General features: G+C 35.7%; 1 protein-coding gene across 1 annotated transcript in view; it reads left to right on the top strand.

The window, feature by feature from the left end:
- Window positions 1–14,294, top strand: part of LOC149773821 (uncharacterized) — a 30,374-nt gene that overhangs the window by 1,257 nt on the left and 14,823 nt on the right. The window lies entirely within an intron of this gene.

The following is a 14,294-nucleotide window of genomic DNA, read 5'->3' as shown; positions in this document are numbered from 1 at the left end:
TTAATGACCCATTTAGAAGGATTTATGTCATTATGTAGGTCTTCTTATCTGCCTTTCATATTACTGTCGACTGATCTACGCATTCGCTTTGTGCAATTTATGTGCGGTTTCGTTTGACTTTATCTCGTGACAAATATACACTAACTTTGTATTTTTTGTATTTAACAGGAATGAGTGCCAGATGTGTGTGTGTGTGTGTGTGTGTGTGTGTGTGTGTGAGAGAGAGAGAGAGAGAGAGAGAGAGAGAGAGAGAGAGACAGAGAGAGAGGAGTAGGAGGAAGAGAGATTATAAAGAAAAGATGGACAGAAAGATGCTTTAACTTTAGTTTCATAAACATTTGTGCAACAGTTAGTGAATAGTATGGTTTCTTCTCATGCATATTGTGTACTAAACCTAGATTCTGAGAATTTACCTTCAGTTAAATTAAGATTTTAAAAATCTTCTTCTCGTAATATTGACTACTGCCTGACGACATAAATTTTCTTCTTTTTCATCAAAGAACATTATGGGCACGTGCGTGATTTATTATTATTATTATTATTAATTCTCTCCTGCACTCTCGGCACTGATAAAACATGAAAACTTGGAGCAATGACTCAAGCTATAATAAAATCTTACACCACCTTAAACTGTGAGATTGAGCTTAAGTTACAAACCATTCAGGTCTTTTACGTATTCTTTAAATTTCACAGCTTATTCGAAGATCTTTTTGTTCTGCCGAAGAAAAAAATATTTAGAACATTTTATACTAATGGATACATGGACTAAACAAGGACTGTATGCATTAAGACAGTTTCAGTCGGTAGCATCTCGAGTGACTCAACTTAATGCCCAATCGAGTTGTAGTGGTTCGCGACTTTCACGTTGATTCTATTGCGAATGTGGTTTTGTGATTATTCTTTCGCTTTTTGAAATCGGTGGTTTTCCAACAAATTGAGTGGTACACATTTTGCATGTCACAAGATAAGATTGCATTTTCGGCTCGATATCCTAACCTTTGATTGACCGTGTAGCTAACTTCTGGTGTCGAACTTTTGAACGATTCAGTCTCAGGTATATGTTTTCAAATTAGGCAACGCTGGTCTTTTTGCAGTGTATTTGTCTGAATCCGTGGTCTTATTTGAACTTACCTCGGCACTTACATGATGGTAATTGAGATTTGTAGGTCAAAGGTAAGCAACCATTGGAATTTCTTGAAAGATACCTTTGAGACGTTCGGACGGTTTAAAATGGTGCCAATGATTCCGAATGATGTATTGTGGGCTTGGGGAGTTGGGGTGAAAAGTTACCACGAAAGGGACACTTGTTGGTTTTCTTGGTTCTGTTTTTCAGGAGGGCTGCTACATCTAGGAGTCTAGATCTGTTAGTAGCCTCCTCAATGTTGCTAATCCTGTATCCTCTCCTTCTAAGGTGCCATTTGAGCTATCTGAGTCTCTTTTCGAAGAAGCAGGATAAGAGAATATGCGTTTGGTACGCACGCACTTACCGTAAGGAAGATTTTTTGTTGGCTTTGAATATAATATTGTTGAACTCGAGAACATGTGTTAAAAGTTCGACCAAATACAACGTTGGCGGGGAAAATTAGGTGCAGGATGTTATACATGCCTCGTGTGGGGCGTTGCTGTATAAGAAACATACATGCATGGTGACGAGGAGAGTGGTATTTTTAAAGTTAGTTTGGGGTGTTTTGTTTTGCTAGTTCGTGGCATCTTGCATATATGAGGTTAGTGTTTGCACAATTTGTACAAACTTAGATGTCTATTAGATGCCTCATTTGCGAGTTTTCGTTTGAGTCAAGCCATGAACATACTGGCATACGAAGGCGCTTGCTTAGTTCCCATTGCATTTTCATTCATTTGTAAGAACTGTTGGTTTTTAACACTGAATTGTTGGAGTTAAGAAACACTGGTTTAAAGCTTGAGAACATAGTCATTAGGAGGGGAATACATATTGTCTTTCTGGCTCGATGGTCTCGTTTCCCCTGTCGCGCAGTATTTTCAGCGACTGTCATTTCTGATGGGTTTTGGTTTGGCTTAGTTTGTGCGAACTATATAAAAATTTTTTTTACCGAGGACACGAATGCCTTTTCGGCTGGGACTGTAACAAGGGGTGGAACATAATCTCTTTTTTCGCAGAATCCTTGGGACGTATCGTTGTTGGATTGAATTGCCAACAGTCTCACAAACTTTGTCTAGAGTCTCTGTCTCCGTTCAGAACTCTCGAAGTCTTCTCTCAGTTCAGGTATATTGTACTTTTTGGACCGGGACGAAACTTGAGACCTTTAGAAAGAAGACTTATGTCAGAGTTAGGTGAACAGAGGATAAGTTTACGTCAATACTGACATTCTGGTGTACAGAGAGGTATTTTCGACAAACATTCTCTTCTTTTTCTTCTAACCTTGCTTACGCACCAAACTCTTTGTTGGGATCTCTCAGTACTTCACCAGCTCTTGAAAATATTTTGCAGTATTTGCCCCAAACTTGACTTTTAAGCTCGTTAGAAATGTAGTTATGAAATGTATTTATGTCATAGTTCTCTTTGGGAAAGTCCAGTTTGAATTGATGTTGAAATTTAGCTTTCAGGGGTCTCCCTAAACACAGTAATGCACAGTAATGGATAGTAATGGGCTGTAATGGACAGTAATGGAGAGTAATGGACAGTAATGGGGACAAAAATAGAATTTTGCGAAAGAAATTATAGTAATGTACATTAAATATTATAATTTTTATTGTACGGACTTAAATACATAAATCATAAATAACAAATGTTGTTGTGATATTGTTTTATTAGTGCACATAATACGCTTTAATTAAAATAATGCCAAAACTTGAACATCTCTCTCTCTCTCTCTCTCTCTCTATATATATATATATATGTATATATTCTTTACTAAGACTGTCCACCTTTTTTATTTTGTTCTAGTCTGACTCCGCTCAGTTCTCATCCTTTTTCTCTGGTGAGGTTTATTCCATTTTGAAGGTGTCTTTGGTATAGTGATTTTACCATTTGTCGACCTTACTGTTAACTTATTTGTACACTTGTCTTTGAGAAACTTTCTAAATATTGCTTGTCATTCAGTTTCTGTTTATTGACACCACACGTCAATAGAAACTCTGTGATGCATATAATTGGATGCCAGCTTGAAATTGCCTCTTCCAATCAATGATCTTTCCGCGTCTTTATACTGGGAACTGACAATCGATTGTAGTACGTCTATCGGATCGGATATATTTTTTTGCTTCCAGTTGGTTCCAATCTTCATGATATTATTCGCATACTCTGCATTATTATTTGTCCAGTGGGCGTCAACATTTTTTACCCTCGCAGGATAGTCAACATGGTCTTTCAGTATTGGTAGCATTCGTTTTTCGAAGTATGACTGGAAACCCGACGCTTTTTCCGAAATGACATTTGTTGCATGTTTTATTCTATCTTCTAATACTAGTGAATTATCGGCTTGTGCAATTCCTTCGTCACCGAAAAGGGTGTTTACAATTGAATTTCTCTCTTGCACGTTGACGCCGACCCTATTTTTTTAAATAACCGGTGACATTTTTCTTCAAGTGAAGTGTACAAACAATCTCTGTCGCTCCAGGGAATGACCGCCTTAAACTTTTACGAATCGCAGTTTCGTCATCTGAGCCGACAACCATGTTTTCTATTTCTTCATCTGTGAAATGACTGGCAATTTGTGAGAAGAAAGCATTGTAAGATTCAAAGTCGGATTTACCATTTAGAAAAGAGGGGCCGAAAAAAATAGGAGACTGTCCGGTATCGGTTCGTAAAGTGCTCTGTTTTTGAAAACTGTTGATGTTAAGTACATTTCGCCAACGTTGAATGTTTAGTCCACACCTAATACCATTCCATCCATCGTACAACATAACCGTTTAATATCCTGTATCTGTGCGTCAGTGAACTGATGGACGGACCAGAATCAACGTGTCGGACAACTCTAACGAAAGGGTGCTGAGAATAAACTTTACTTTCTACATTAAGAATGTGGTCGGCCAGATTTCTGTTGTAAACGTCTTTGGCCGGTTGACGTTCTTGTCTTTTTTGTCTGTGTTTAATGTTTTGGACAACCTTGATATTTCTGGGAATGTCATAAACATCTTCTCCTTGGTTTATTTTGTCGTACACATTTTTTTGCGGAGTCCTGTTTTATCATACTTGCAGGCACAACTTTTACGCGTCGTGTAGTTCTTATGTATCCTTCGTGTAATTCTGGTTTTAATGTATTTCCATGAATTGTCCTCCCGGGAAATACACCAACATACTCCATAATCGAGACAAATTTAGACAGTGTCATAGAGCGTGGCACATTTCCCATCCAAGTTACACGTCGCTTGTATTTTAGTGAGTTCTTGTGCCTGCTATATGCCCGATGTACAACCAACATGTCAGAAGCATCTGGTTGTGGTTCAAGTGGAGATTGATTCCAGTGCGAGGTCATAGGTGTCATCTTTGTCAACTAGGCTGGTATATCTGTTCGAACAATTTACGTATGTGGAATCATTATTCTTGAATGACCACGAGGAGCAACGACAACGTTTTGGAGTCTGCCAGTCACCGTCATCTGATTGACGCTTAGGTGTGGACGTTTCCATGCTAACGTCACGTTCAGGTGTGTAATTACTGGGATAGTCATTGATGGCTAGGATACTAGTTGAGGCTGTGAATTTACTTTGAGGGCCAGTGACGGTTGGGTTATTGACTGGAGGTTCATTGACGGTCGGCTTAATGATTGGTGGTTCTCTGACGGTTAGTGGTTCACTGACAGTTTCAGTAATGATGGTCAGGTTGTTGATTGGAGGTTCACTGACGGTCCTGTGATTGATGGTCGGGTTACTGATTGATGGTTCACTGATGGTCTGGTTATTGATGGGTGTGTCATTGACGTTATTTTCAACCAATGCCACGAAATGGTTAGGGGTCCATATTTTTCTGTTTTTTACTAAAAGAATGTTAGCTGGTTTGGTTACATTGCTCCACATCACTGAAATCGTCGATCCTTCTGCTACCTGGTTGAAGGTTGTATTTAGGGCCCTAAATGCCAAGTCCTTTGTCCCGTTTACAGCTGGATAAACACTACATAACGGACGCTTTGTAACCATGGCAAGGGCAATCATAGTCCACGCCGAGGAAAAGCTCCCAATCTGAGCGCAGTTTAATGCTGCATCCAAATAATCTGGCGATAATAACTGAATACTTGATCTATTTGGATGCCCTAAAATCGCCGACTCTTCAAGCACCATCATTAAAGTTGTCTTGTAGCGCATTTCAATGGACTTGGATTCATTACCGCACAAAATGATTGAGACGGCGTTGAAAAGACAGTCTCCGTCCCCAGTTGTTCTTAATGGTATTCCTTTCTCAGCATGGTACCGGAGCAAGATGTCAGCAGCAATTGCATCACCTGGTAGACTGGGGTGTTCAGCGTATTCGCAAGAACAGTACCTTTCATCACTCAACAAAGCCTCCCGCTCAACTGAAGCTTTGAGATTTTCAAGTCCAATCTTAGCAGCCTGTTGTAATGAAAAAAAATAAATTGTAGAATATCTATTTCAAACATAGGTTTTCTACCACGAATTTCTTGAGAGGATATTTATTTAAAGATCAAAATGAAATTTAATAAATGTACCAATAAAAATGAAATACATGTAGTTCATGTCAACCAGATATCTGATATACTGGTAATTTTATCATTTTTAAACAGTAGATATATTGATTAAAACGAAACAATCCAACATCTACTCCGCAGTAATAAATACAAGACATGTACACATATCACTATAATAACTAAGTAAACACATAGACTAAAAATCAAATTTCAGTAAGTCTCAGTAACTTTACAGATTCCTAAAATTACAGACCATTACAATCAAAAATATATTTGGTCTCCTGAAAAGTTGCAAGAAAGTAAGGTTATATAATTACAAGGCTAATAATAGGACCATTATAAATGTTTGGGAGAAACTTATCAAATAGCCTTGAAAATAAACAATTAAATCATTATAAAATAAATCATTACTTTTTGAAGTCGTGTGATACCCATCAAGTAATCACATTTAACTCCTAGCAAACGACACTGACGACAGATGTATCCCTCATCAATGCAAGACCAGGTCTTAAAGTCCTTGCTTGTTATCACTTCGCACGTAGAGTGGAACCAAGAATCACATACCTGAATCAAAATGTATTGATGCAAACTGCTGGCAGTCACAAATTGACACGGGTAAACTATTAACGTTATATGTATGTATAATAATAATAATAATAATAATAATAATAAGAATAACTTTATTTTATGATCCTAATACAATTAGTTCTAGGAAGGTGATGGGTGTATCTAATTTAGATATATCAGATGGTTTAAGATTTGACATAAACATAAAAAAGTAATTTATGATGTGGGCCTTTAAAAGAATTGAGTAAGTTGAAAATAATATACATAATATAGATAAACAGAAAGTAAAAATGAGAAGATGGATAATCTTTTCTTGTAATATTTCCAGCGGATAATTTTGGGAGTTTAAATATAATACTCAATGAGAAATATAAAATATGACTTATATAACGGCCTGATTAAAAACAACAATACAACAATAATTCTAGGGAGCATATTACTGACATCATTTAAAAAAGGCTTGAGTCATTACAACATGGATGATTTGCAAAAAAATACAGAAACAGCATAATACATTACTACAGTAAAATACCTAATATGCTTATCATCATGTATCATCTGACAATAAAGTTGCTGATATGTATGAATACCATTATGAGAGAGAGAGAGAGCATGTATTATCGAGGTAATGGAATTCATCACCCAAAATGTTATTACGACATTCAGTACATTTTCTTCTTTCAAACTGATTTTACTACATTACATGAACCATTTTCAAGATACATACCGGTATACAATCGGCAACAAATGACATCGAATTGGTCAAATTTTCTTATCAAAGACTCAACTATATAACGGAAAGATAGAATGCTAATTTAAAGACTAAAAGTCATCACTTTGCGATCAGTGACATACAATAATCAATCCGATAATAAAGCTAATGATAAAATGCAATTAATATTGAAAAACATCTTCTTTACCAAGTTTAACTGAATTTAAGAAATGTACTGTTATTAATTATTTTTTACATGTGATGTTGTTAACATTACACAAACAGGACATATATACGCTTGGGAACATATTTATAATTCTAATCGCTTCTTTCATCTTTCCTTTTCACATTTGAAAGCATATTATTGAAGCACTCTGTTTATTATAAATGGCAACAACTGATACATTTTATTGGCAATTATGTATTTTATGTAGATACTGTTTAATGTTAAACACAGATAACAGGAGGTTTGCATATTCAAATGAATGATTGTACAGACAGCTCAAAGAATGTGCAGGGATAATATAATAATAATGATATATATTAAAGATCGTTAAATGGAAACTAAACAATATATAAGCAATTCAAAAGATGACATACCTCACATAAAAGACAGCCCGACTCACAAGCTTTCTTACACTCACCGCAAGGAAAACTGTTTCCTGCTCTTTCCTTTTACCATTCTGATAATATCCAAGATATCACAAACGTCCACAAAATTGAAAATTTTAACACGATGAATAGAAAACTGTTTTTTTTGGTTTGACTGCAACATTCTTATATAAGGAATAAATGTCTATTGGATCCTTCTCATTCTTATTCATCTTGATGCCAATTATTTACATTAAAAATCACTATTTAAACATTAGCGAAAGTTGGTAACAAGCACTATTGTTCATATATCAATTCTTTTTTTTTTTGGGGGGGGGGGCGCACCAGACAGATGCCCCCCCCCCATCCTAATTATAATAATTATTTATGTGTTTTTGTGTTCCCCCTGATATGTTGTATTGTATTATTTCATCGTTTTTATAACGTGAATTAGGAGTTCGGGTATTTTTCAATCCCTAGTGTATCTATAGGGAAGTGTCTCCGAGAGTGATCTCACTTATCCTCTCGGTTTAACTTCCCCTAGTTTGTTTTTCCTTGTGACCTTGCTAGGGTCTCCTACATCCCATGTTTGTTATATGTTTGTGTTATGGGTTATGTATGCTATATTGTGTTTTTGTAGTGTTTAAGTTTTCCTATTATATTCCGTGTTCATATACAACGGAAATTCTTTTATACGGTTTGAATTTAGAAGAAAGGTGATGTCCCCTTCTTTTTAAATCTTATTGATTCTTATGAATGTGTTAAATCACCTTTCTTAATAAGATTAGGCTGAGCTCCATGAAGGGTTCACATTTTTAATTATTATGCTTCTTCCCCATGGAACTGGTCTATCTTTTAATTAGTTTTTTTAAAGTTTAAATAAGTTTTAAATTTAAATTTAAGTTTAAAAATCCAATTTAAATTCACATAGATTTTTTTTTGAGGTTAGTGATAGAAAAGATAGAGATTCATTTAAAAATTTTTTTTTTTTTTCCTCAAGAGGGGTTCCTTTCCAGATTCTGCCGTGGGCCTGTACACTTCGCGTAGCGCCATGTGACATAGCCCCATGGCATCATTATCTGTACTTTCCCTCTTGAGGTATTCCCTAAGTTAAAATTTAATTGGGCCACACTTTCTTAATATTATTAACAATAAAACTTGAAATTTTATATAAAGTTGCTTTGCTAAAATCACCATCAAGATATAATATACATTGTGGTTTAAATTTACTGTTCAAGTTTATTTCAGTTATTTTTTTCCTATCAAATTCTGTTTTCTTACAAATTAACATTACGTGTTTTTTTATTGTACATGCCTATTTTACACAGCGGACATTTAGGCGGTACTCCGACCATATGCCGTCTCGCTGCAACCTCTCCCGTCAACCACGCATCATGCATGTATTTGAAGGCGAGTCTTTGTATTTTTAAAGATCCTAGTTGTGACCAGTGCCCCCGTGCCTTTTTCCAGTTAACATATAAATTTTCACGTTCGACTTTACTTTGTATATTTTTGGTTATGTCATTCCGAATCCATTTATATGAAAGTTTTTCGTCCTGGTCCCAAAATTCTTTTTTTCCCTATATTTCATTAATAGATCTTTTATACTCTTATATTTTCTAGGTGTTTCTAAAAGTTTCATTAATTTATTATTTTTATATATTCCCTCCCTGTTCCGCAAAACGAAACCACACCAATATATATATATCCCCTCCCATGGTAATTTAGGTTCGTCACTCAGTCGTTTAAATCTATTTAAAATATTGGTAACTTTTAAAATTATGGGGCTTGGTAACCCTATTCCACCTGATTCTTTTGCCTTGTATAATGTTTCTTTTATAACATAATGTAATTTAAAATCCCATATATATTTAATTATAAGTTTATCTATATTATTTAAAATTATGTTACTTATGTTAGTAGACTTCATAATATAATTCAAGTTTGTATACATCTATGTTTTGGCCACCTGGGCCCGTTCCATTAAACATAACGGCATAAGTGCCCAGATATCGATATTCCTTTTTATCTCACATTCCATTTTTTTACAGTTTTCCTTCTCTTCATTTTTGCCAAAGTACACACCAAGTGCTTTAACAGTATCTTTGAACATATGGGCTGGTATGCTGGAAAGCCTACCGCGCCAGTTGCCTATCTCTAAAATTTCTGTTTTATCATGATTTATTTTTGACCCCGATGCTCTTCCAAATTTTTCATATTCCTTTATAAGGTTCTCAAAGGATTTCGGGTCCTCTAAAAAGTTAGTGCAATCATCTGCATGTTGTAACATTTTCACTTCCTCTTTGATATTTGGAACTTTTATACCTTTAATTTCTTTATTTAGTTTTACACTGATACTGAGCATTTCAATTGCTATTACGTATAATAGCATCGATAGTGGGCACCCTTGCCGTACTGATCTTTTAATGTCAAATTGTTCTGTCATGGCTCCGTTATTTTGAACTCTTGAAGTTATGTTATTATATAAAATTTTTGTCCATTTCCGGAAAGGTTCTCCGAAGCCAAATTTTTCCAGGGCTTTCTGTATATAGTTATGCTCTATCCTATCAAAGGCTTTTTCTTGATCAAAAAGTACCATAGCAACTTTCTGTCCCTTATTTTGTACATGTTCTATAATTGCAGATATACTTAATATGTTATTTTGTATGTCCCTATTTTTGGGCCCACACGTTTGGTTTACATTTATTATTTCACCTATCCCCTTTTTTAACCTATTGCTTAAGATTCTACTCAGTATTTTGTAATCCGTATTAAGGAGGGAGATGGGCCTCCAATTTTTTAGTTCTTCCCTATCCCCTTTGCCTTTATATATTAAAATGATGACCCCTTCTTTCATCGTTTCCGACATTTCAGTATTTCTTAAAAATATATTGTTATATAACCATTCGAGAATGGGCAACAGCTCTCCGCAAAATGTCATATAGAATTCTGCAGAGAGTCCATCTCCCCCTGGAGATTTTCCCTTATTCATTGTATTTATACTATCTAAAATTTCTTCTTGTGATATAAAATCATCACATATTTGTTTAAAATTATCGTTAATTTTTTCACATGGTATTTCTTGTAAGTAATCATCAATTTCATTCTCTGATATTTTTTGAGACGTATATAGTGTTGCATAATAGTTTTTAATATGATCCATAACTTCCTGTTTTTCTATTATTGTTGTTGTTGTTGTTGTTGTTGTTGTGTTGATTTTGACCTTCTCCATAAATTTATCTCCCCCCCCCATTCTTTTCTCTTCTCTTTTGTATAATCCCTCTGCTTTTTTATATATCCCCGTAAATTTCTCTGCCCTAATTTCTCTACCCCTACTTTCTATTTTATTTATTTCTTCCAATCTGTTTTTAAATTGGTCTCTATATCCTTAGCATTTGTTTTTTGTAATTGGTGTCTGATCGCTTCCCTTTCTGTTTTCAGTTTCCTACTTTTTAAATTACAGTATTCTATCGCTAGCTTTTTTAGTTTTACTTTTAGTTTTTCCCATTCTAATATTATATCTACATTTTCCCTATTCTTAAAATCTTCTATCTCTTTCTTGACCTTTTATATAAAATCTGTATCTTTTAAAATCGAATTATTTATCATCCATCTTCCCTGCCCCCATTTTATCCTATTTTTAAATGTTACAGTCATATTAATAAGTTTATGATCGGATATTTTAAAATCAGTAATATTCGTTTCTTTGTGTACATTTGTATCATAGTTGTTGCAGTAAAATTTATCTAAGCGACTTCCTTTATTTATTTTATAATCAAAAGTATATTCCTTCCTTAATAAGTTCTGTACTCGGTAAACATCCGTTAATTTATATTTTTTGATAAAAAAGTCCATATCCGGTTTGATCCTAATGTCATTTGGTGCTGGATCTCCCTCCCTATCTATATTTTCTCCCACCCAGTTAAAATCGCCCCCTATAATTATATTTCCTGTTGCATATTTCTCTATATATTTATTTAAATTCTCTAAGAATAATTTTTTATGTTCCCTGTTTGCTGGCATGTATATATTAATTATGTGCATATCCTCTATTGTAATATGTATCATCCTGCCGTTAAAAACCTTATCTACTTCTATTCTTTCCCATGTCAAATCTTTTTTATTTTTGATTAAATCTGCCACCCCTCCTTTAACATCTGTGTGTTCGTAATCACTAATTAATAAAATTCCATTTAAGTAATTTTCCATTATTATTTTTATATTGTCTTTAAAACCGTTATGCGTCTCTTGTATTAACAATACATCATAATTTAGATCTTTAGGGAATTTAAAGATTTTTTCCCTATTTATACCATTTATATTTATAGACAAGAACTGTAAGTTTTTTCCTTCCATTCTTGTCTCTTCCCAGGGTGTTGCTTTTTCTTTTTTAAAATACTTATTCCAAATTGTTATTGGTTTTTGTGTTATTGTTTGTGAGATTTACATATTTAATTGTGAATTTTCGCTGGAGGGGGCACTGGTCTCCCCACCCCCCTGTACTGAGTCCATAGTGCTTCCATTCTTGGCCGTATTATTGATTGTGTGTTGCATTGAGCTGTCTGTGTTATTCATTTGATTTGATTCTTTGGTCCCTGTATCTGTGTCCGTGTCCGTTTCCAAATCTTCTTTTCTCTTTTCTCCACTGTCCTCAGTTTCATTTTCTTCCGATTCCATTGGTCCCTTTTCTTCATCCTCACTTTGACTGTCCAGGTCTGTTATTTCCTCACAGGACTCAGTTTCTATAGGCTTTCCCTCTTCTTTGTTTTGTTTCCTTTTTGATGACGATCTTTCCTGGGGTGAGATTGTATCGGTTTTTCTTTTTCTCCTCCCTCTCTTCGGCATGGGTGTTGAGGTTAATTGTGGAGTGTTATCCTCTTGCTGGGTAGGCTCTACCTCCAGGGTTTCAAATCTATTCCTTATGGGTATGCCTTCCTCTATTTGTATTTCTGATCTGCTGGTTTTGTTGGGGCTTAGATATCCCTCCCATTCTAGGGTCTTATGGGCCTCAATTTTTGTAATGTCCAGTTCTGGGAGGGTATGGATAGTTTCTTCTCTCTCCCTAACAGTTTTTATCAGGTTCATTATCTCCTCTGCCTGGTGTTGTTGTTGTTGTTGTTGTTTTGGTGGTTGTTGTTGTGGTTGTTTTTCTTGCTGGGTTTCTTGACCCGCTGTTTCTCCTTGTGGTCTTCTTGCTTCCTTTGCCCCGGGACAGTCCCTGGGACCATGTCCGGTATAGTGGCACAAAGGGCACGCTCTGTCGTGCTCGGACCCCCGGTACCAGGTTTTGACTCGAAACCCTAATACACAGAAAAATATGGGTATTTTCTTGGCGTCCGCTTTGCTCACATATATAAGTCTATTGCCCGACTTGATTGGGGCAAATCCCCATATAGTTGCCATTTTATGAGTGATGGTCTTTACTCCCATTTTCTTCTGTAACTTTTCGATCAGCTCATTGGTGCTCACTTCCAGCGGCAGTCCCATAACGTGGACCTCCGTCGCTCGCGGTTCTATGTTTCTAATGAAGGGCACTGTCCTGTATACTCTCGCTACCATCCCTTTTATGTTTATATCAACCCCTTCTAGCAGCGGTTCATTCCTTTTGGGGTATATTACGTATTTATTTGGTCCCCCGTTCTGCATTGCCTCTATCTTGCCAATGTCGATCCCAGCGGTGTGTAGTGCCATTAGTACCTCGCTTTGCCTTGGTGTACTCTCCGCCCCCTCAGAATCTATAGTCTGGCACCCGGCCGGGTGGTTGACTATCATTTTGTTGTCCTCTATGATGGTCTGGAAATATTGTTTGATTTTAAATACACCTGTGCCATCCTGTCCCTCTCGATCCGTTTCCATTTTGTTTTGTGTGTGTACAGACGAGAATGGGTCGCACACTACTATTATTCCTATTCCAGTTATTCTAAATGGGATTTCAAAGCTTGGGAGCCGGTCAATGCTCAATTTATATATGCTAAATCTATTGAATATCCTATTTAGCAACTATGCAAAATATATACCAGCAAAAACAAATCTTGCTGCTATTTATATATATGCTGAATATCACTCACTCCATTCTGCTGCACCTAATCCCAGCCGGGATTAATCTTGTGTAGCAATACAGCCTTTAACAGATAATATTGCTGATACCTCTATTCAATTCTGTTAATGTTCATTGACCATTACATCTCACAGTATGTCGTTAAACGAGAATTATGTTAGGCCATACATGACACTGCCTGCTCAACTTACTGGATTATATGTGCAGCTAAAGTGGACATCAAAGACATCAAAGACACGTGCAACAGGTGTGAATGTGGCATTTAATGAAAGCACACTATACTAGTTTTAGGTGTTTATGCAATTTAAATGTTTCAGCCATTAGTCCTACAATAGAAATCAGTTCACTATTTTTTTACTAAAATTTTTGAATAAACGAACACTTAAATGGAGTCTCTTAAATGAAGACAGAAATACAATGATACATTTATTAAGTTCCATAGCTACGCAACTTTATGTTATTATTTAAGTCCGTACAATAAAAATTATAATATTTAATGTACATTACTATAATTTCTTTCGCAATATTCTATTTTTGTCACCATTACTGTCCATTACTCTCCATTACTGTCCATTACAGCCCATTACTGCCCATTACCGTACATTACTGTGTTTAGGGGGACCGGCTTTCAGGAGTTCAAGTTGCGTCAAGGATGTGACATGAAGAATTGAGTTTCATCCATTATCAAATCAAAAGCAGTGCACAGCCCCCACCCCGCCCAAGAGAAAAGAAAGAAATGAAAAGG

The sequence above is a fragment of the Sinohyriopsis cumingii genome, unplaced genomic scaffold (assembly GCF_028554795.1).
Source record: "Sinohyriopsis cumingii isolate HCF-2022 unplaced genomic scaffold, ASM2855479v2 utg000552l, whole genome shotgun sequence".
Classification (NCBI taxonomy): domain Eukaryota; kingdom Metazoa; phylum Mollusca; class Bivalvia; order Unionida; family Unionidae; genus Sinohyriopsis; species Sinohyriopsis cumingii.
This window is presented reverse-complemented; position numbering and strand designations above follow the sequence as displayed.